General features: G+C 36.4%; 1 pseudogene; it reads left to right on the top strand.

The window, feature by feature from the left end:
- Positions 1–24,432, top strand: part of LOC110308984 (endothelial differentiation-related factor 1 pseudogene) — a 41,613-nt pseudogene extending 17,181 nt beyond the window's left edge.
- The last annotated feature ends 281 nt before the right edge of the window (positions 24,433–24,713 follow it).

Below are 24,713 nucleotides of genomic sequence, written 5' to 3'. Positions count from 1 at the left end.
CTTAGTACAAGGAGATAGGAATGGATCGATTCGCATTCTTCTACATGAAAACAACCAGTTGTGCCAGCACCATTTGTTGAAAATGCTGTCTTTCTTCCACTGGATGGTTTTAGCTCCCTTGTCGAAGATCAAGTGACCGTAGGTGTGTGGGTTCATATCTGGGTCTTCAATTCTATTCCATTGGTCTATTTGTCTGTCACTATACCAGTACCACGCCGTTTTTATCACAATTTCTCTGTAGTAGAGCTTTAGGTCCGGCATGGTGATTCCACCAGAGGTTCTTTTATCCTTGAGAAGAGTTTTTGCTATCCTAGGTTTTTTGTTATTCCAGATGAATTTGCAGATTGCACTTTCTAATTCGTTGAAGAATTGAGTTGGAATTTTGATGGGGATTGCATTGAATCTGTAGATGGCTTTTGGCAAGATAGCCATTTTTAAAATGTTGATCCTGCCAATCCATGAGCATGGGAGATCTTTCCATCTTCTGAGATCTTCTATAATTTCTTTCTTCAAGACTTGAAGTTTTTATTATACAGATCTTTCACTTCCTTAGTTAGAGTCACGCCAAGATATTTTATATTATTTGTGACTATTGAGAAGGGTGTTGTTTCCCTAATTTCTTTCTCAGTCTGTTTATTCTTTGTGTAGAGAAAGGCCATTGATTTGTTTGAGTTAATTTTATATCCAGCTACTTCACCGAAGCTGTTTATCAGGCTTAGGAGTTCTCTGGTGGAATTTTTAGGGTCACTTATATATACTATCATATCATCTGCAAAAAGTGATATTTTGACTTCATCTTTTCCAATTTGTATCCCTTTGATCTCCTTTTGTTGTCGAATTGCTCTGGTTAGGACTTCAAGTACTATGTTGAATAGGTATGGAGAAAGTGGACAGCCTTGTCTAGTCCCTGATTTTAGAGGGATTGCTTCAAGCTTCTCACCATTTACTTTGATGTTGGCTACTGGTTTGCTGTAGATTGCTTTTATCATGTTTAGGTATGGGCCTTGAATTCCTGATCTTTCCAAGACTTTTATCATGAATGGGTGTTGGATCTTGTCAAATGCTTTTTCAGCATCTAACGAGATGACCATGTGGTTTTTGTCTTTGAGTTTGTTTATATACTGGATTACGTTGATGGATTTCCGTATATTGAACCATCCCTGCATCCCTGGGATGAAACCTACTTGGTCAGGATGGATGATTGTTTTGATGTGTTCTTGGATTCGGTTAGCAAGAACTTTATTGAGGATTTTTGCATCAATATTCATAAGGGATATTGGTCTGAAGTTTTCTATCTTTGTTGGGTCTTTTTGTGGTTTAGGTATCAGAGTAATTGTGGCTTCATAGAAAGAGTTGGGTAGAGTACCTTCTGTTTGTATTTTGTGGAATAGTTTGTGAAGAACTGGGATTAGATCTTCTTTGAAGGTCTGATAGAACTCTGCACTAAACCCATCTGGTCCTGGGCTTTTTTTGGTTGGGAGACTATTAATGACTGCATCTATTTCTTTGGGGGATATAGGGCTGTTTAGATCATTAACCTGATCTTGGTTCAACTTTGGTACCTGGTACCTGTCTAGGAACTTCTCCATTTCATCCAGGTTCTCCAGTTTTGTAGAGTATAGACTTTGGTAGAAGGATCGGATGGTGTTTTGGATGTCTTCAGGATCTGTTGTTATGTCTCCTTTTTCATTTCTGATTTTGTTAATTAGAATGCTTTCCCTGTGCCCTCTAGTGAGTCTGGCTAAGGGTTTATCTATCTTGTTGATTTTCTCAAAGAACCAGCTCCTTGATTGGTTGATTCTTTGAATAGTTCTTCTTGTTCCCACTTGATTGATTTCGCCCCTGAGTTTGATTATTTCCTGCCCTCTACTCCTTTTGGGTGAATTTGCTTCCTTTTGTTCTAGTGCTTTTAGGTGTGTTGTCAAGCTGCTAATGTGTGCTCTTTCTAGTTTCTTTTTGGAGGCACTCAGACCTATGAGTTTTCCTCTTAGAAATGCTTTCATTGCGTCCCATAAGTTTGGGTATGTTGTGGCTTCATTTTCATTGAACTCTAAAAAGTCCTTAATTTCTTTCTTTATTCCTTCCTTGACCAAGGTGTCATTGAGAAGTGTGTTGTTCAGTTTCCACGTGAATGTTGGCTTTCTATTATTTATTTTGTTATTGAAGATCAGCCTTAGTCCATGGTGATCTGATAGGATGCATGGGACAATTTCAATATTTTTGTATCTGTTGAGTCCTGTTTTGTGCCCAATTACGTGGTCAATTTTGGAGAAGGTACCATGAGGTGCTGAGAAGAAGGTATATCCTTTTGTTTTAGGGTAAAATGTTCTGTAGATATCTGCCAGATCCATTTGATCCATAACTTCTGTTAGTTTCACTGTGTCCCTGTTTAGTTTCTGTTTCCATGATCTGTCCATTGGTGAAAGTGGTGTGTTGAAGTCTCCCACTATTATTGTATGAGGTGCAATATGTGCTTTGAGATTTACTTAAGTTTCTTTAATGAATGAGGCTGCCTTTGTATTTGGAGCATAGATATTCAGGATTGATAGTTCCTCTTGGAGGATTTTACCTTTGATGAGTATGAAGTGCCCCTCCCTGTCTTTTTTGATGACTTTGGGTTGGAAGTCAATCTTATCAGATATTAGAATGGCTACTCCAGCTTGTTTCTTCATACCATTTGCTTGGAAAATTGTTTTCCAGCCTTTCATTCTGAGGTAGTGTCTATCTTTTTCTCTGAGATGAGTTTCCTGTAAGCAGCAAAATGTTGGGTCTTGTTTGTGTAGCCAGTTTGTTAGTCTATGTCTTTTTATCGTGGAGTTGAGTCCATTGATATTAAGAGATATTAAGGAAAAGTAATTGTTTCCTGTTATTTTTGTTGTTAAAGTTGGCATTCTGTTCTTGTGGCTGTCTTCTTTTAGGTTTGTTGAGGGATTACCTTCTTGTTGTTTCTAGGGCATGGTTCCCGTCCTTGTATTGTTTTTTCCTGTTATTATCCTTTGAAGGGCTGGATTCATGGAGAGATAATGTGTGAATTTGGTTTTTCGTGGAATACTTTTGTTTCTCCATCTATGTTAATTGAGAGTTTTGCTGGGATGTATTCTGCCCTGCATAGGAGCCGTCTGCCTCAGGAGCAGGGAGCACATCTTGGATCCAGGACTCCTCTGAACTTAGGAACGTAGTCTGCACAGCTGAGAGAGTGCACCACAGAAGCTGACAGCTTCTGTGACCTGCCAAAGCAACACAGCATCTGGGAAAGGTCCTGTTTTCGGCCTTCTTCTTTGGCCAGGAGAAGGTCCAAATGCCAGATATCTGTACACCTTCCCTTTAAGAGGAAAGCTTGTCAGCAGGGAGTGCTCTAACCACTGAAACTCAGAGGAGAGAGCCTGTCTCCCAGATCTGCTGACAGACGATACTCAGAATCACCAGAAGAACAACCTCTGAACAGAGACAACTATAACAACTCCAGAGATTACCAGATGGCGAGAGGTAAACGTAAGAATCTTACTAACAGAAACCAAGACCACTCACCATCATCAGGACCCAGCACTCCCACTTCGCCCAGTCCAGGGCACCCCAACACACCTGAAAAGCTAGACCTGGATTTAAAAGCATATCTCATGATGATGATAGAGGACATCAAGAAGGACTTTAAAGAACTACAGGAGAACATGGCTAAAGAGTTACAAGTCCTTAAAGAAAAACAGGAAAACACAACCAAACTGGTAGAAGTCCTAAAAGAGAAACAGGAAAACACATCCAATCAGATGATGGAAATGAACAAAACCATACTAGACCTAAAAAGGGAAGTAGACACAATAAAGAAAACCCAAAATGAGGCAACACTGGAGATAGAAACCCTAGGAAAGAAATCTGGGACCATAGATGTGAGCATCAGCAACAGAATACAAGAGATGGAAGAGAGAATCTCAGGTGCAGAAGATTGCATAGAGAACATCGGCACAACAATCAAGGAAAATGGAAAATGCAAAAAGATCCTAACTCAAAACATCCAGGAAATACAGGACACAATGAGAAGACCAAACCTACGGATAATAGGAGTGGATGAGAATGAAGATTTTCAACTCAAAGGACCAGTAAACATCTTCAACAAAATTATAGAAGAAAATTTTCTAAATCTAAAGAAAGAGATGCCCATGAACATACAAGAAGCCTACAGAACTCCAAATAGGCTGGACCAGAAAAGAAATACCTCCCAACACATAATAATCAGAACAACAAATGCACTAAATAAAGATAGAATACTAAAAGCAGTAAGAGAAAAAGGCCAAGTAACATATAAAGGCAAGCCTATCAGAATTGTAGCTTTCAAAAGGTCCAGAGCTTCACATTATATTTGTAAATGATTTACATAGGTACAATACATAAAATTAGAGTTGAAACATATATACAGTATGTTATAGCAAAATACAGATAATTTTGAATAATATACAAAATTCATATGACATGCAAAATATTAGGCTTATTAATACTCTTTCGTGTAAAAGTAGATTTGATATTACACTGTTTTTCACATCTTTTCCATGCTCCCCCTTTTTTGTTTTCATCCCTTCTCATCTCCCCTAACATTAGATAAGAAAGAATGAAAGGTAGAAAGAAGAAAAAGAAAAGAGAAAAAGAAATCCCCAAATCTAACTTCTTTTACTTCATTTCTTCCATGACCAAGGCCATTAACTGGTATAACTGATATTTTCTCCACAAAATAAATAAGCCAATTTCTGCCAAATTAAACATAAAAAAGCAGGTTTATTTGAGTATGTGTCCTTGGTGAATTTTTCCATCTCAAAAGACAAGACTGGAAAACATCTCAGGCAGACTATGGTATGGAAGGTTTTTTTTTTGTTGTTGTTTTTTGTTGTTTTTTTTTTTTTTTTTTTTTTTTTTTTTAGACTATGCAGAAGGTGCCTCAGGCAAGCAAGGAAGGAAAGTGCATATTAACACATCCGGTGTCACAAAGGAAAATAAAATAAAAGGACAGCCAAGTTCCTGAATGCTATAAGTTGTATGCAGCATTTACAGTAACAAAATAGAACATTTTTGAAATGTTTTATTTTATTTTCTAACCCATGTCTTGTTTCTTTTACTAGAAATGAAATGGAAGGAAATCGTTTTTCTAAATTAATTTTAAATAGTATTATTGTAACTACAGCTTTAAACATCTTTACAAGTTTATGTCTGTAAACATTTTCCATTAGTAATTAAGTCTTATAAGAAGAAATGATTCTCACAAGAAGATAATCTCTAGCACTACATTTTTACCATTACAAATTGAAGTGAAATTTAGATTTTTATGTAATTACTACTTTATTATAGAGAAGCCAATGGGAATAATTTTAATGGTATGTGAAATAATACATAGTTAAATTATTTTTAAGTTGCCAATCTGTTTGGATATAGCCTTTATCATTTATTTCACAGACTAAATGTAGCAACTGCAAAATTCCTTAGTGAGTCAAACCTCAGGTTTTCCATGATAATAAGTGAATAATTTAGGGTGTATATGAACATAAAACGGTCAGTATAATATACTACATTAACAGAACGCAAAACAAAATCTCATAATCCTCTCAATCAATGCTAAAACTGCCTGAAACTATATTAAATAACCTGCATAAATAATGTCTCGCAACAAACTAAAATATACGACAATTCTCATAAAATAATACAAAGCATAAGTAAACAGTTAACAATAGTATATTCAATAGTAACAACCTGAGGGTTTTTTCTCTTTAAGTAGAGAAATGACTTGGTTGTTCATACTAGGTACTTTTACTCCATATTGTACTGAAAATTCTATATGAAGTAAGTATCACAAGTGAAAAAAACTCAACTAAATTAAAAGAAAATATGTTCACAGATAATACATCTTTTCATGTACATTAGAGCTAACAAATTGACCAAAGTTATGCAACATACAAATGAATACTACAATCATATATGTTTCTAGACAGCAATGATGATAAACTTGTTAAGGAAATAGTGTTGGTTTGTTGACAATGTCCCCATAGGCTCAAATGTTTGAATACTTATTCTACAGTTGATGCCATAGTTTGGGTAAGTTTAGGAGGTGTGGTTTTGCTGGAGGAAATATATCCCTGAGGTCAGACTTTGACATTTCAAAACTCCTGGCCTTTCCCAGTTTGTTCGCTATATCCTGTTAGGAATTTAAGAGGTGAGCTCTCAGTTTTCTGTCCCAGTCATACTTCCTACTATCATAGTTCTCCACAGTGATGATCGTAGTCTCTTATCCCTCTGGGAACTTAAACCAAGTGAATCTTTCTTTATGTAAGCTGCCTTGGTCATTACATTTTATCACAGTCATAGAAAAGTAACTTGTACACAGTATAGATGCACAAAGGAAAAATATATTTTTCTTAAATATATATGTAAATAATAAAATTAAGTATAATTATATCAATCAATGCTCTCTCTGCTTTCAACCTTTTCCATCCCTCTCATTGATCTCTCTAAAACTTTTGGACTCTTTGATTTTAATGATTGTTCACACACACAAACACTCACACACACACGCGTGGGGAGAGAGACAGAGAGAGAGAGAGAGAGAGAGAGGAGAGAGAGACAGAGACAGAGAGACAACCTGCTAAATCTGCTTAGTACTGCTTGTATAACACTAGATTCTATGACCTATTTCCTCCAAGTTCCATGGTCTCATATCAAAAGTGCATATGGTCTTCAGATATAGGGCCTTACCTTTAACTTCTGTATGATAATCAAAGTCAACAGTAATAGCATATGTTGTTTTGGAAATATGGTGGAGTTCTCAGACAAACATATTTATTTATAACTGAATAAATTATAAAATTCTGATGAATAAACTTAGAGAATAGGTAAGACAAAGGATATAGTGTAAACTATGACATATTATTAAATATATCAGATAATTCTTTAAGTTACATAGTTTCTTTTGAACACAATTAGATCAAATAGAAATAATTGTTTTATAATTTGGATTAGATTAATTAATATTTAGAAAATGATTGCTAGATGTGTCTATTATTTAAACAGATTTAAGAGGCTCAATATAATTCCTGTCAGTAATCTTATCAGTTATTTTTATAGACATAAAAATTAATGTCAACATTTATATGATATCACATAGGACCTTGAACAGACAAAATCAATTTTGATAAAATAAAAAAGCAAATAAAACCAACATTATACCTCCTAACTACAGAGATTAGTCCATAGTAATCAATGTATAATGTACTGTCAAATGGAGACTGTGATCAGTGTGCCAATACCATAATACAGTGAAAGAATATTGCTTTATTACCTTATTTGAAGAAATTAAGATATGTGTATATGCAAAAAAAATTAGCAATAAATGTCAACAATGACAGCAAGTCCAAATCACCTAAAATTAGCACAGGACTTGAGGAGACATTATCTGAAAGCACATATATATTGTCCAGAAGTAACATGAAATTTAATCACATCACCAACAATAAAAAAGGCATGAAGTTGGAAGGGAGCATGATGAGGTGATATATAAATGGAGTTGCAGTAGGAAATGGCTGTTATATATGATCATATTTCATTATATACATGTATGATATTTTTAAAATAAAAATTTAAAAATATCAATACTTTAAAATGGAAACTATAATAAGATATCAGCTAGTACTTATTTTGAAAATAACTGACAAAAACTGAGTATAGAAGCTTACCCCTAACTTACAATTACATATACACTTATTATCAAGTATTTCATTTCAATGGCTATAATGGAAAGCAAGAAGATGAAGAAATATTTACATATAAAAATATCCAGTAACCATCCCAACATTACTCATAATAGCCATGTAGTAAAAGCAACTTATTTACCAACATCTTAATAGTTAAAATTAAAATTATAAATATTTAAAATCATATATATGTATATATAAAACCCTATATTTATAGATATATTATATATAAACACACACATCTCTCTCTATATATACACATATACAGGATTATATATATATATGTGTGTGTGTGTGTGTGTGTGTGTATTTGTATTGAGCCTCCAAGAAGAAGGACAATTACTATAAAATGATTGATTTTTGAAAATAAAACCTTTTTATTATTTAAGGAATAATTATTTAAAGAGTACTGTTTAAATAAATTCTCATTTATATTTCAAGTTTATGTTTACTTATATGTCTCAGTCAGGGTTTCTATTCCTGCACAAACACCATGACCAAGAAGCAAGTTGGGGAGGAAAGGGTTTATTCGGCTTACACTTCCATGCTGCTGTTCATCACCAAAGGAAGTCAGGACTGGAACTCAGACAGGTCAGGGAGCAGGAGCTGATGCAGAGGCCATGGAGGGATGTTACTTACTGGCTTGCCTCCCCTGGCTTGCTCAGCCTACTCTCTTATAGAACCCAAGACTACCAGCCCAGGGATGGTCCCACCCACAAGGGGCCTTTCCCCCTTGATCACTAATTGAGAAAATGCCTTACAGTTGGATCTCATGGAGGCATTTCCTCAACTGAAGCTCCTTTCTCTGTGATAACTCCAGCTGTGTCAAGTTGACACACAAAACCAGCCAGTACAATTGACCCCTTGTCAACTTGACACACAAACACATCACTAGTAAGCCTCAACCCTTACATTCTTATTCATCCCCAAGATCTAAATAACTTTAAAAGTCCCACAGTCTTTACATATTCTTAAAATTTCAATCTCTTTAAAATATCCATCTCTTTTAAAATCCAAAGTCTTTTTACAATTAAAAGTCTCTTAACTGTGGGCTCCACTAAAACAGTTTCTTCCTTCAAGAGGGAAAATATCAGGGCACAGTCACAATCAAAGCAAAAATCAATCTCCAACCATCCAAGGTCTGGGATCCAACTCACAATCTTCTGGGCTCCTCCAAGGGCTTGGGTCACTTCTCCAGCCATGCCCTTTGTAGCACACACGTCCTCCTCTGGGCTCCAGATGCCTGTACTCCACTGCTGCTGCTGCTCTTGGTGGTCATCTCGTAGTACTGGCATCTCCAAAACACTGTGTGACCCCTTCAGTCCTGGGCCTTCAATTACAACTGAGGCTGCACCTTCACCAATGGCCTTCCATGGCCTCTCACAGTGCCGAGCCTCAGCTAATCTGTATGACCCCTTCATGCCTTCAAAACCAGTACCACCTGGGTGACCCTTACACATTACCAAGTCCCGAGGCAGAAGGAGTTCAACCTTGCCTATCTCTGGAACACAGCCTCTTTGTGCTTTCAGAAAACACTTCCCAGAAGATGTCACCTCAATGATGCTGGTCTCTTCTTAATCACCGCTAATTTCTTAGCTCCAGCTAACCAGCATCAATAGTCCCAGTAATGCAAAGTTTTTGCTTTAGTAGTCCTGGTATCTTGTTAATCACAGCTGATTCTTCAGCCCCAGCTAACCAGAACTACAAAATCTTCAGAATCAAAACAGCAATGGCCCTGAAAAGAGTCTTTAATTTTCCCCCTGAAATTTCACAAACCAGGCCTCCATCTTCTGCACTGTTCTCAGCATTATCTTCCAAGCTCCTACACAACATCTGACAGAGCTCTTAACAACGAATGGATCTTCAAGCCCAAAGTTCCAAAGTCCTTCCACAGTCCTCCCCAAAACATGGTCAGGTTGTCACAGGAATACCCCACTCTGCTGGAACCAATTTGTCTTAGTCAGGGTTTCTATTCCTGCACAAACACCATGACCAAGAAGCAAGTTGGGGAGGAAAGGGTTTATTCGGCTTACACTTCCATGCTGCTGTTCATCACCAAAGGAAGTCAGGACTGGAACTCAGACAGGTCAGGGAGCAGGAGCTGATGCAGAGGCCATGGAGGGATGTTACTTACTGGCTTGCCTCCCCTGGCTTGCTCAGCCTACTCTCTTATAGAACCCAAGACTACCAGCCCAGGGATGGTCCCACCCACAAGGGGCCTTTCCCCCTTGATCACTAATTGAGAAAATGCCTTACAGTTGGATCTCATGGAGGCATTTCCTCAACTGAAGCTCCTTTCTCTGTGATAACTCCAGCTGTGTCAAGTTGACACACAAAACCAGTCAGTACACTTATATAACATTAAAATGGAGACAGTAAAACTATGTCAACTTTACTAGAATTTCTCTATGGGACTGTTGATTTTACACTAATTATTTCCTTGTTCCAAGAAAGGACATGTTGATATATTCACATGCACTTTAATATAGTTGATTCTATAAGGAATCTCAAAGTTACATATCTGAATGCAAGTGTTCTTAATATTACAAAGAAAATGTAAAGTACTTGTAGTTTCCATTAAGTGTAATTCTTACCCCTCTCATTAAAGAAGCATTCCTTTGCATAGATGGTGACAATTACAGAAACTCTAACTGATCAGAATGCAGAGAAGAGATCACATGTTGCCTATTCCCAAACTGAAACATCTACAACCCAACTATAGCACCCAAGGCTCAAGAAACATTGTGTAAGGGGGGCAGAATGCTTCTAAGCACCCAAGGAGCAAGGAGGTCTTGCTTGTTTATTTCCCTCTGTTTTGTCTTTTTGTATGTTCCAGGTTATGTGTACTAAAATATTAGAGGGGTATACTCATGAAATCGCATCATAATTGTTATCTAACCAAGTCCTGACCAATGATTACTTCAATTGATCCTTAACCTAGTGGAAGGACATCTTACTTGTCTCCAAATACATGCAAAGAACTACAGGCAAAGGAGAATGCTGTGATCAGGAAAAAACATCCAGTTGCTTATATAATAAAAAGTGGTCAGCCTCAGATAATACACACATAGGTTATGTAGACTGATCTGGTTATAATTGTTTTAGGAATACATATGTGCGCGCACACACACACACACACACACACACAGAGTTATGTTTATATGAAACAATAATTAAAGATAGGACATGAATTTGAGAAAAAGCAAGAGTGGTTCATAGCAGGGCTTTGAGCACAAACATGAAAGGAGAAAATGAGGTAATCATAATTAAAAATAAAAATATTATTAAAATAATTGTGGAATCATTATTAATCATTCTCCTTTGAATAACTATATGTATTTTTATGGATTGTTGCTTTCTTAGAACATGATATTTTTACTCTTATGAAATTTAATCAACAATCAAAATTTGATGGTATTATTCATTTTATAATGAAAATAAGCTGAAATCATTAGAAGATGCTCATTACACGTCTTTTACTAAAATGTCTCTTAAAGGCCCCTTTTCATACATTTTCATGTTTCTTTTCAACTCTGCTATTAATATAATTTCTACTGAAAATGAATTTAGGAGAATAGACACAAACCCAGGTCTAGTGCTTGAGGGCACTGTGTTTCTAAGTGGCCTGTTCACTATAATTATGAGCAAATAATTCTTCAGTATTTCAAAGGAGGGTTAATTTTTAAAGGTTATTTTATTAACTCCACTATCAGTCTACTTTTAGTGCCTTGCATAGTGTGGTCACAAAAAAATAATTCTGTGAGTTATTACAATAATGTTAGAAAGATATTTCAAAAAGTCTGGCGAAATACTAAATAATTATAATATAATGTATATCTTAGGCCTTTAGAGCAGTGTGTATTTAACTTACAATTTCTGAACTCAGGTTACTTCTGAGACACCAGTCTTTTATTGACAAAGGCACTAGAAATATTTGCAGATATTTATGAGTTTGTGTTAAAGTAATCATACCAATAGGTTTCATTATTAAATATTCAATAATTCTATCTATCTATCTATCTATCTATCTATCTATCTATCTATCTCATATTTTCTTCTTATTTACTTCTTGATGTTCCTTTGAAAACCCATGCCCAGTGGTTCCATTTCTCTTCCTAAATTCTTCCTTCTATTTTCATTTCTTTTAAAGAATTAAATGCCACAAATTGAAACTAGCTTTATTTATTTTTCCTTTAATAAAAATTGATGTTTTCATGAAGTCATTGTTATTTATAGAGAGTAGTATTCCTCTGAGTAAACATACTACATTTTCTGCATCTATTCCTCTGTTGAGAGACATCTGGGTTCTTTCCAGCTTTTGTCTATTATAAATATGGTTGCTATGAACATAGTGCAGCATGTGTCCTTAATATATGTTGGAGCACCTTCTGGGTATATGCCCAGGAGTGGTATAGCTGGGTCCTCAGGTAGTACTATGTCTAATTTTCTGAGGAACCACCAGACTGATTTCCACAGTGGTTGTACAAGTTTACAATCCCACCAACAATGGAGGAGTGTTCCTCTTTCTCTGCATCCTTGCCAGCATCTGATATCACCTGAGTTTTTTATCTTAGCCATTCTGATTGGTGTGAAGTGGAATCTCAGGGTCGTTTTGATTTGCAGTTCCCTGATGACTAAGCATGTTGAACATTTCTTTGGGTGCTCCTCGGCCATTCGAGTATCCTCAGTTGAGAATTCTCTGTTTAGCTCTGATCACCATGAAATTTTCAGGCTAATGGATTGAACTAGAAAATATCATTCTGAGTGAAGTAACCCAGTCACAAAATAACACACATCATATGCAATCATTGATAAGTGGATATTAGCCCAAAAGGTCAGAATACCCACAGACCATATGAATTTCAAGAATAACGAAAACCAAAGTGTGGATGCTTCAGTGCTTCTTAGAAGGCAGAACAAAATGCTCACAGAAGGAATATGGAGACAAAGTGTGGAGCAGAGACTGTAGGAAAGGCCACTCAGAGACTGCAGACCTGGGGATTCATCCCATATACAGTCACCAAACACCAACACAATTGTGGATGCCAACAAGTGCTTGCTGACAGGAGCCTGATATAGCTCTCTCCTGAGATGCTCTGCCAGAGCCTGAGAAATACAGAGGATGCTAGCAGCCAACCATTAGATTGATCATGGATTCTCTAATGGAGGAGTTAGAGAAAGGACTAAAGGAGCTGAGGGGGTTTACAGCCCGTGGATGGAGGAACAGTGTCAACAGGCCAGATCCCTGAAGCTCCTGGGAACTGGACCACCAACCAAAGAGTATACATGGAGGAACCCATGGCTCCAGCTGCATATATAGCAGAGGATGGCCTTGTTTGGTATCAATGGGAGGAGAGACCTTTGGTCCTGTGGCGTTTGATGCCCCAGTTAGGAAATGCCAGGGCAGGAAGGCAAGAGTTGGTGGGAGGCTGGGGGAACACCCTCATAGAGGCATGGAGAGGAGTGATAGGATTGGTTGTTTTTAAAGAGAAGATCTAGAAAGGGGAGAACATTTGAAATGTAAATAAAGAAAATATCCAATAAAAGAAAAAAATTGTTTTTTTTAATTTATGATTTATTTCACTTACTGTGATGATTTCCAAATCTATCATTTTTATGTGTGGTGTGATTTTATTCTTCTTTATGGTTGGTGAAACTTTGTGGTACAGATTACCACCTTTTCTTCGTTCAGTTATATCTCATGCATGGTACAGTTACTGCTACTAATGACTGAATAAATTTATATTTGCAGACATGCTTTGTTGTGTTCACATAGATTCTTTTGTGTCTATACACATGGGTATTATGTTTGGGTCATATTATAGTTCTCTTTTTAGTATTTTCTGGAGAAAAGTTTATGATTATACTGTGTCTTAAGTAATCACAACCTTTATGCTGAAATTGAAATTCAATAATAAAGATGTTTGAGAAAGCAACTTACATTTATTAGCTGAGATGAAAATTTCTGTAATGTGAATAAGAAAATAGTTCTTTTTTTCATTGTAAACAAAGAAGGCGAAAATATTGATTCAAAGGTAGATAAATACATATCACACTTATTAACAATTCAAATTCACCTATTCATAGACACACACACACACCACAGACACACACCTGCACACATATTCATTGCACCTGTGGAAAGCATAGAGAAAAGAATACAAATAAAGTTTTGGTATTGTTAAAGTGGTTCTATTCATATCATTTGTCTAAAGATAATAAACAAATTGACTGAGGCTTCTATTTCTTGGAGTAAATTTTTATCTTTCTCTTTGTAATAAAATATTTATACTTTTATGTCTCAGTCCTCATTCAAGAGAATTAGAGGGAACAGATACCAACATTCATATTGTGACGTATGTTTCCATTTGAAAATGTTTCTTATTCTTTGTAAAGTCAATTCTTTTTTTCTCAACCTGGAACACACATTCATATTCATTATTGTTTCTATTATTATTATTATTATTATTATTATTATTATTATTATTCTTTAATCTCTTTTAAAGTCCTGTCATTATCCCCCTCCAGGTCTTCCTCCTGACTCTTCCTCATCCCATGACTGCCTACCCCAGTCTCCAAGAGGATCTTTCCACCCCACTTCCATCCCACCATGCCTCCCCAATCCCTGGTGCTCAAGTCTCTCAAGGGTTAGATGTTTCTTCTCTCACTGAGGCCAGACCAGACAGTCCTATGCTGCTAAGCTTCCAAATAATCATTATTCTGTCCATTGCAAACATATCTGTTTATTAACTTTTCATATCATATTCAGTCCTCAATTGCTTTTTAATTAGAAAGGCTAATAATATCTTTCTATTCTTTAAAAATGATTTTCAGCTATATTTATTTCTCCTGTAAGATCTTTTAATATTTTATGCATGTACTTTAATTTTATGAGACATATTTTTGGGTGACATTAAGCTTATAGAGAATACAGGAGTTCCTCCCTCTCCTTTGCCCCTCTCCCAGTTTCTAGATTTAAAATTTGTAATTATGTAGTAAAGTTCTACAACTAACAAGAATTGATGTATTATGATTAATTATATTCTGCCTTTGTCATTAAAATTCACTCATAACATTGATCATTCAATGTATTTTCATGAATGTTAGTACTTGGTCTCACTGTCACTATATCACTGTTAATAGTGTCCTGGCACTAATATCCCTTAAACATCACTTATACAATTTTATTTCATTTCAGATCCTGTACATACACTGACTGTTTTATTGTCTCTATATTTCTGTTTTTCCCAGAATTCTGCTTTGTCAAATTTGTATAGTATATGCCATTTTGAGATTAGGTTCTCTGATTTGTCAATGTCCTTTGAGATCTAAGGTTTTTCTCAGGTTTGATATTTTATTTATGTCCATTACTGAGTAATGTTATACTGCATGAAGGTATTGCAGCTTGTTCACAAACTCTTATCATCAAAAATCCCTGAAATCCTTTAGAGCATGAGGAAAAATTACTGTGGGTTCATTTTTTGGCCTAGGATACGAAGAGGTCCAGGTTAACACAATGGGAAATTGTCTTGAAACAAAGCAATGAAAAACCAAACCAAACCAAACAAAAACAAAAAACAAAAACAAAAAACAAACAAACAAAACAAAGCATAAGAAATGGTGAAAAGTTGTTCCTCCCATATTATGGAATTTTGAATAAAATACTGTTACAATATTTACATGAAGCTATGTTTAAATTATGTATGCACTTTTATAAGGGATGGATTAAATAGTTTAATTTTTATTAATATACATTTTTATTTAATCTTTTTTTACATTCCAGTTTTTTCCCTCTCCCAGTCTACCCTCTGACTGTTTCACCTCCCATACCATCTCCCCCAATCTCTACAAGGATGTCCCCACTCCTGTACACTCCAGCCCACCAGACCTCCCTTCTCCCTGGGGTCTACCTTCTTTTTAGTGTTTGGTGCATCTTCCTGAGTCCAGACCTGGCAGTCCTCAGCTGTATATGTGTTTGAGGCCTCATATCAGCTGGTATATGCTACCTGGTTGGTGGCCAGTGTTTGAGAGACCTTGGAGGTGGGAGATAAAGTTTAATTGAGAAGGCTGGTCCTCCTACAGGGTTGTCTTCCTCCTCAGCTTCTTCCAGCATTTCCCTAATTCAATCACAAGGGTCAGCAACTTCTGTTTATTGGATGGGTATAAATATCTGCATCTAACTCTTTCAGCTGGTGATGGGTTTTTCAGAAATAAGTAATGATTATTTTTTTAATACCTGTACAGGATTTTCTTTTCGGTTTTTATTAGATATTTTCTTTATTTACATTTCAAATGTTATCCCTTTTCCTCGTTTCTCTTCTGAAAGCACCCCATCTCATCCCCATACCTCCTGCTCACTAACCCACCCACTCCTGCTTCTCTGGCTTGGCATTCCCCTACACTGGGGCATAGAGCCTTCACAGGTCCAAGGACCTCTCCTGTCATTGATGTCCCACAAGCTCATCCTCTGCTATATATGTGGCTGGAGCCATGGGTCCCTCCATGTGTACTCTTTGGTCAGTAGTTTAAACCCTGGGAGCTCTAGAGTTACCAGTTGGTTGACATTACTGTTCCTCCTATGGAGCTGCAAATCCCTCAACTCCTTGGGTCCTTTCTCTAGCTCTTCCATTAGAGACCCTGTGTTCAGTCCCATGGATGGCTGTGAGTATCCACTTCTGTATTTGTCAGCCACTGGAAGAGCCTCTCAGGAGACAGCTATCAGGGTCCTGTCAGCAAGCAGTAGTTGGCATCCACAATAGTGTCTGTGTTTGGTGGTTGTATATGGGATGGATCCCCAAGTGGGATAGTCTCTGGATGGCCTTTTCTTCAGTTTCTGCTTCACACTTTTTCTCTGAATCTCCTCCCATGGTTATTTTAATCCCCCTTCTAAGAGGGACCAAAGTATCCACACTCTGGTCTTCCTTCTTCTTGAGCTTCATGTGGTCTGTCAAGTGTCTCTTGGGTATTCCAAATTTCTGGACTAATATCCACTTATCAGTGAGTGTATATCATGTGTGTTCTTTTGTTATTGGGTTACCTCACTCAGGATGATATTTTCTAGTTCCATCCATTTGCCTTAGAATTTCATGAATTCATTGTTTTTAATATCTGAGTAGTACTCCATCTCTTCCCTTGGTGATCATAATCTGTTAATAGATGAAAAATTCAAACAAAATTTCTTGTTGTTCTACCTTGTCATCTGCAGTTATTGTTACTTTTCTTTTATTCATTCATTTTTTTCACTCACTCATTCATTTGTTTACCTTTAGGCCACCATTAGCCATTATTCTTCTTTTATGTTTTTTTTTTTCTTTATTGAACATTTCTTCAGTCACCCGTTTGTAGTCCATACTATCTTGAGAAGTATAGTCAACTTCTGTCTTATGAAAAGCTTCTTCTTTGGTATCTCATAAACATACATGTTTTCCAGTACACTGTTACACAGGCTCTTCTCAAGAGAAGATACATACATACATGTACACACATACACACACACACACACACACACACACACACGCGCGTGTGTGTGTGATGATCTTAATCATTGTCATTGCAAATACAGAAAGAAAGAAAGAAAGAAAGAAAGAAAGAAAGAAAGAAAGAAAGAAAGAAAGAAAGAAAGAGAGGAAGGAAGGAAGAAAGGAAGAAAGGAAGACAGGAAGAAAGAAACTTTTATTGTAACCTTCACTGAATTTTTCCTTAAAACATTAGATTCTCTAATACAGCCCCATTGTCTTATTACAGAGGAGTCACTAGCACACTATCAATAGGATATTCTTTTCATCAACTGCATTTTTATATGATTACTAATATGATGTGTGGATACCTTCACTCAGCAATTTGTGTATATCCTTACTCTTAATTCTATTAGTTCTATACTGAAATTATATATTATATTTATACTTTGCCCTAAATTAATTAATACTTTCTTCTTTCCTTCAAGATATATTCAAAAAGCAGTATATTTTACTGAGATTTCTAGTCATTCTATTTATGTTTTTATCACGATGTAAACACTGGCAAAAAGTATGCCTTTTCAGCTATAAGATCTAATACAGACAACTGTGGTCTCCACATAGAACTTTTTATTTTTGCCTTGAAGGAGTGAAATAAATTATATAATGACCAAAGGCCTAATAGAGTTGATTTAGTAAATGTCACAAAATACCTTCAGCTTCAAAAGCAGTTAGATTACTATATTTTTCACTGATGGAAGAAAATAAAGAAAAATGCATGCAATTAGAAAAAAATACTTGAAAGTTTTTGCCCTTTCCTGGTTTGAAAGGTCATACATGATATGTACTTCTATTTCATAGGATCTGTGAAAGAGAAAATATTTCTTTCATAGACAGAGAAAAATGCAACTGGTTTCTTTTAAAAGTAGAAAAAATCAATAGATTGTTTTGTAAAATGATATGTGTCAAGAAAGTCTAAAAGTAGAAATGTTACAAAGAAATAGTAACAAGATTTAAAACATATTGAATGACCAAAATATAAGCAATGGATTAAAATATTTTGATTAGGTATGATTAAAAAATAAGTATATTTAAATCTCTGAGGTTACAGCTTGTTTTCAAATGCACAGTACTTACTAAATAGGTACATAAGTCGTGAGTTTAAGTTTAGATTAAGTATGAGTAAAATTAGCTTTGTATATGGTTTTATATTAAATTCTACTGCAACCTATTTAGTTCCTTTATGTAGGCCAGAATTACACTATAAAATCTTTAAATTGTCTCTAATATTGTTCAGAAATTTAATTGCTATTAGATAAAGATTCTAAGTAGTGTTTGTTAGTTGTGCTTTTTAGAGTAGTATGTTAGGATGAATCAATTATTAATGTGGAAACAAAAAAAAAAAAACTTGTCCTTTTAGAAGTAAAAATGTGCATAAAAGAAATAAGGGTATAATAGCCAGAAGCTGGAAAGAACCCAGATGCCCCTCAACAGAGGAATGGATACCGAAAATGTGGTACATTTACACAATGGAGTACTACTCAGCTATTAAAAAAATGAATTTATGAAATTCCTAGGCAAATGGATGGACCTGGAGGGCATCATCCTGAGTGAGGTAACCCAATCACAAAAGAACTTGCACAATATGTACTCACTAATAAGTGGATATTAGCCCAGAAACTTAGGATACCCAAGATATAAGATACAATTTGCTAAACGCATGAAATTCAAGAAGAACGAAGACCAAAGTGTAGGCACTTTGCCCCTTCCTAGAAATGGGAACAAAACACCCATGGAAGGAGTTAGAGAGACAAAATTTGGAGCTGTGACGAAAGGATGGACCATCTAGTGATTACCATATGCAGGGATCCATCCCATAATCAGCTTCCAAACGCTGACACCATTGCATACACTAGCAAGATTTTGCTGAAAGGACCCAGATATAGCTGTCTCTTGTGAGACTATGCCGGGGCCTAGCAAACACAGAAGTGGATGATCACAGTCAGCTATTGGATGGTTCACATGGCCCCCAATGGAGGAGCTAGAGAATGTACCCAAGTTGCTAAAGGGAACTGCAACCCTATAGGTGGAACAACAATATGAACTAACCAGTACCCCGGAGCTCTTGTCTCTAGCTGCATATGTAACAAAAGATGGCCTAGTCGGCCATCACTGCAAAGAGAGGCCCATTGGACTTGCAAACTTTATATACCCCAGTACAGGGAAACCCCAGGGCCAAAAGGGGAGTAGGTGGGTATGGGGGACTTTTGGGTAGCATTGAAAATGTAAACAAGGAAAATACCTAATAAAAAATAAATAAAAAAAAAAAGAAATAAAGGTACATTTTTATGTGTTGCATCTCCAGAGATGAGTGACACGTTCCTTGCTGAAAGTATGTTCATTACCTAGTGATCATAAGAAGAGAATATTTCCAAGTAGTGTCATGATTTGAAAACCAAAGACATAAAATCAATTCTTTGGTGTTGGAGAGTTAGCTCAGTTGTTATGAGAGTAGTTTCTGCTTTTACAAAGGACCTTAATTAGTTCTTAGAATTCCCAGGGCAGCTTCCAATCCCCTGCAACTCGAGTCCCAAGGATCCCAATGCTTTTCTGGGCACGCCTATGGCATCACATGCTCATGTGGTACAAACACATTCATGCACTCATACACATAAAAAGATACAACCTAAAATGTTTAATAAAACTCACGTTAATTTGCTTTAAGGGTTTATTATCTACAAGTGTCCTTCAAAATGTTTGAAATGCTTTATAATTAATTGAATAGTATACTAATGTTTTTGAGTGGCTAAAGAATTATATAAAATGTATTTCGATTTGAAAAGTAATAAAATTGCTGTCACTTGGCTACTTTTTAGGAGAATACATTTGAAGATATACATGAAGGTATTCCACAGATATGATGACTCTTCAGTGTTTGATGTAAATTCTAATTATCTGTTTCAAGGGATGGTATATATTTTCTTTAAAGCCATAACTTGAATTCCTGGATGCCATAATACTTTAATACATGTTGTACTGACACCCAAACCGAAAAAATTATTTTTTTTGCTACGTCATAACTGTTACTTTCTACTGGTATGAATTGTAACACAAATATCTGTGCTATAATGGTCTTAGGTAACCCCTATGAAAGGGTCACTTGGTGTTCAATGTGGTTACAACTCATTCTTTGAGAACCATTGCTCCAACTGCTCAACTTGTAAATGCTTTAGACTTATAGAATTATTTTGTTTCTGTCATAGCTGCTAGTGCTGTAGAATGTGTGAGAAGATATATAGAATTTATTAGTACTGAGTGCAACTGTTTTTAAAGTAAAATTTTACTCCTAATAATAGGTTAATTGTGGTTCACAGTTCTAAATACTTCTTGTTGGAAGGTTATTATAACAAATTCTACCAAGAATTACAGTTTAGAAAAAGAAGAGAGTCATGGTCATTACGGAAGCCTTCCTCAATATATTTTTTATTTTAAAATAATTTTATAAACACAGAGTATATAAACAGATGAGCTGTCTGACTTATAGATAATGACTTCAATAGAAAACTAAAAAAATAAGCCCAGGCAGGATGTGGATTCTGTAGTTGCTGTTGTCCATTCTGTCTTCAGTACTCAACACTGAGGTCTTCTTTCCATTGATATCTATTTAATACAAATGTGGATTTCAAAAACATGAACATCCAACAGTCTATAAGGATCTATGATTCACTTTAAGGTATTATTTGAATCTTTGGGTATATCTCCTTTAGTAATTTACTTGAAAAAAATATTACCTTTAGACAAGATGGCCATTTTTTACTATATTAGTCCTGCCAATCCACAAGCTTGGGAGATCTTTCCATCTTCTGAGGTCTTCTATTTCTTTCTTCAGAGACTTGAAGTACTTTTTGTACAGATCTGTACCTTGTTTGGTTAGAGTCACTGAAACTAATGAGTGGAAAAGAACCTCAAGAACATGGGCACAAGGGAAAATTTCCTGAACAGCACACCAATGGCTTATGATCTAAAATCAAGAATTGACAAATGGAACCTCATAAAATTACAAAGCTTCTGTAAGGCTAAGTACACTGTCAATAGGATAAAACAGCAACCAACAGATTTGTAAAAGATCTTTACCAGTCCTATATCCAATAGAGGGCTAATATCCAATATACATATAAAGAACTCAGGAAGTTAGACTGCAGAGAAGCAAATAACCCTATTTAAAAATGAAGTACAGAGCCAAACAAAATTTCAACTGAGGAATACCAAATGGCCGAGAAGCACCTAAAAAAAAAAAAAAAAAAAAAAAGTAAACATCTTTAGTCATCAGGAAAATGCAAAACAAAACAACCCTGAATTTCCAGTTCAACCAACCAGAGTGTCTAAGATCAAAATCTCAGGTGGCATAAGATGCTGGTGAGGATGTAGAGAAAGAGGAACATTCTTTCATTGTTAGTGGGATTGCAAGTTGGTACAACCACTCTGGAAACCAATATGACAGTTCCTCAGAAAACTGAACATAGCACTACCTGAAGACCCAGCTATACCACTCCTGGGAATATACCCAGAAGATGCTCCAACATGTAATAAAGACACTTGCTCCACTGTGTTCATATCAGCTTTATTTATAATAGCCAGAAGCTTGAAAGAACCCAGATGTCTTTCAACAGAGGAATGGATACAGAAAATGTGATACTAGTCAGCTATTAAATACAATGAATTATTGAAATTCTTAGGCAAATGGATGGAACTAGAAAATATCATTCTGAATTAGATAACCCAGCCACAAAAGAACACACATGATATGCACTCATTGATAAGTGGATATTAGCCCAGAAGCTCAGAATACCTAAGATACAATTCACAGACCAAATAAAGCTCAAGAAAAAGGAAGACCGAAGTAAAGATCATTAATTCCTTCTTAGAAGGGGGAACAAAATACCCACGGTAGGAGATACAGAGACAAAGTGTGGAGAAAAAACTGAAGAAAAGGCCATTCAAAGACTGCCCCCACCTGGGGATCCATCCCATATACAGTTGCCAAACCTAGACACTCTTGTTGATGCCAACTAGTGCTTGCTGACAGGAGCCTGATATAGCTGTCTCCTGAAAGGCTCTGCCAGTGGCTGACACATTCAGAGGTGGATACACTCAGCCAACCATTGGACTGAGCACAAGGTCTCTAATGGAGGAGCTAGAGAAAGGACCGTAGGAACTGAAGGATCTTGATACACTTAGCCTCATAGAAGAAACAGCGATATTAACCAACTCATGACTCCAGAGCTCCCAGGGACTAAATCACCAACCAAAGAGTACACTTGGAGGGACCCATGGCTTCAGCTACATGTGTAACAGAGAATGGCCTTGTTGGATATCAGTGGGAGGAGAGGCCCTTGGTCCTGTGAAGGCTAGATGCCCCAGTGTAGGGGAATCCCAAGAGAGGGAAGCAGGAGTTGCTGGGTTTGTAAGCAGTGGGAGGGGAGCTGGGTTATGGGGTTTTTGGAGGGGAAACCAGAAAAGGGGATCACATTTGAAATGTTAATAATGAGATTATCTAATTAAAAAAAATGAATATTTCCCTGGTTACATAGCTCTCTGTTAAATGTGTGTCCGTAGTGAATTTTTTACAAGTAATTGATGGCTGAAAAAAAAAGGGATACAACCCTTTGTTCCTCTGCTTGATCCTCACCTTAGCAAATTCCTTTAATGTGTGTAAATGGATTCTATTAGAGTATCTGATACTGTCCTACATGCATGAAACTGGAAGAACCCAATCATCTCAATTTTAACCCAGAGTGCTCATTTTAAATTTATAAAGATTTGGAAATTCTAATGTCTTTCCTTTATTCTTTCAGTTCTAGGATTATAGCAGTGAACTGCCATTGATTAACCAAGGGAAAAAGGTTTCTCATATCTTTTCTGTATTTTCCACTCTTCAATAACTAGTTAGAAAGTCTTTATATTTGATTATCTTTGCTAGAGTAATTTCTGGGGATTCTATACTCATATTGAATTATAAATAATGCAGAGAACAGTATAAGTAAGCCTGTACCAAGTGAACACAAAATAATGCAAGTTGAAATAATTTAAAGAGAAAAATATGTTAGAAATTGAAAGAAGTATAGATGCTTGGCAGCCCAACAATATAAATAGTAAGGATTTGAAAGAGATGGGTATAAAGGTCCCGAGTAAAACACAAGGATGTGAAATAGATGGAAATGTTTACTGTATGTAGTGGAATGTGGATGATGGCAACTCTTTACAGTATATAGTAGACTGTGTGGGTGGGGAAAACTAAATCTTACATAGTGGGGTGTGCTTGAAATATATATGTTAGTGTGTGCACAGGAAACACAGCAAGCCAGGCTCTCAGGATGAATGATGCCAGAGAACCAATCTCTGCTCTAACTTTACAGCCTGAATGAACCAGAAAGCATCCTTAAAGTTGTGGAAACCTCTGTATGCTGTGAAGATCTGACATTAGGGGATCAATTATATTAACATAACTGGGTAATGCTCAAATATGCTCAGAAAGCTGTCATAAAATATTAACAAAAAAACTGGTTTATATTTCAGGGTAATATGGTGGGTTTTGTGTTTTTATTTGCTCGTTTTATGTTTGTTTCTTCATTTTCATTTTTTTTTGCTTTGTTTTCCATTTTCGATAGACCCTAGATAAAGAACTGCCTTGAATTATTAGAGAAATATTATTAGATAATGGAAAGGAGGAAGAAGTTGCTATAACTATGGATTTAATACTATGCCTTGGAGCAAAGGTTGAAGTAAAATAATTTCTGCTGGGGTGGTTGCTGCCTCGCAGGGTCTCACAAGCTGGAACATTGCCCCCACCGTGCCATGGCTGAGTGACTTGAACACTGTGTTGATGGTGAGCAAGAAGGGCCCCACAGCAGCATAGGTCAAGTCTAAGCAGGCCATCATATCAGCGATGCGATGAGGAGATGTAGAGATATCCAAGAAATGGGCTGCTGGCCAGAACACACAGCCACGCATCATGACCTTGGAGGTGGGCAAAGTGATCCAACGGGGACAGCAGAGCAAAGGCCTGACCCAGAAGAACCTGGCCACAATGAGAAAATGAAAATCAATGAGAAGCCGCAAGTCATTGCAGACTATCAAAGTGGATAGGCCATTCCAAATAACAGGCTTTGGACAAAATTGAGAGAGCACCGTGGCTTCAAGCTCTGGGGAAGGACATTGGGAAGCCTATTGAGAAAAGGCTGAAGGTGAAATGAACACAAAGCCTTGAAGCCAGTGGTTCCAACTGAGCTCTTCTGGCTGGTCCGCCAGGACCACCAGTACTGCCTTGGGTCAAAGGGAACATGGAGGTCAGGCCTGTGTGCCCCCTCAACCCACAACTGCTTTCAAAGCAAAACCTTGCAAAGTGAAAAAAAAGTTGTCCTGGCTAGTCTTATATTAATTTGATATAAGTTAGAGTCATCTAAATGCAAGGAACGAACCTCAGTTGAGAAAATGCCTCTATAAGATTCAATTCTAAGGCATTTTCTTAATTAGT

Source organism: Mus caroli, unplaced genomic scaffold (assembly GCF_978045245.1).
Source record: "Mus caroli unplaced genomic scaffold, Mus_caroli_1 scaffold_12, whole genome shotgun sequence".
Classification (NCBI taxonomy): Eukaryota; Metazoa; Chordata; class Mammalia; order Rodentia; family Muridae; genus Mus; species Mus caroli.
Note: the sequence above shows the minus strand (reverse complement) of the source record. Positions and strands in the feature narration are given on the sequence as shown.